Genomic DNA, 523 nt, shown 5'->3' with positions numbered 1-523 from the left:
GGCTTGTGAGTTGCTGTGATTCTGGAAGCTATGCCATGGGTACTTTAAATACCAGCAAGATCACCCATCATGGACAGGTTTCTGATGAACTTCCAGTCGAAGACAGATGAGGGAGAAGGAATGACAAACTACTTCCAAATCTTTAGTCACTGAAAACTTTATGAATAGCAGAGAAACACTGTCAGATATAGTGCTGGAAAATGAGCCCCTCAGGTTGGAAGGTACTCAAAATGCCACTGGGGAAGAGCTGCCTCCTTAAAGTACAGTTGACTGTGATGATGCCCACTGGAGAAAAGCCTGTGGGAACTTCATTTGCTGATGGGACACAACTCAAAACGAAGAGAAACAGCTGTAAACATCCATTGAAAATCGGAACATGTTCCGAATGTACGAAGTATGAATGTGGGAAAACTGGAAGTTGTCAAAAGTGAAATGGAACGCATAAACATTGATATCTTAGGCATTAGTGAGCTGAAATGGACTGGTATTGGCCATTTTGAATCTGACAACCACATGGTTTACT

The sequence above is a fragment of the Chrysochloris asiatica genome, unplaced genomic scaffold (assembly GCF_000296735.1).
Source record: "Chrysochloris asiatica unplaced genomic scaffold, ChrAsi1.0 scaffold00092, whole genome shotgun sequence".
In the NCBI taxonomy this organism is placed as follows: Eukaryota; Metazoa; Chordata; class Mammalia; order Afrosoricida; family Chrysochloridae; genus Chrysochloris; species Chrysochloris asiatica.
Note: the sequence above shows the minus strand (reverse complement) of the source record.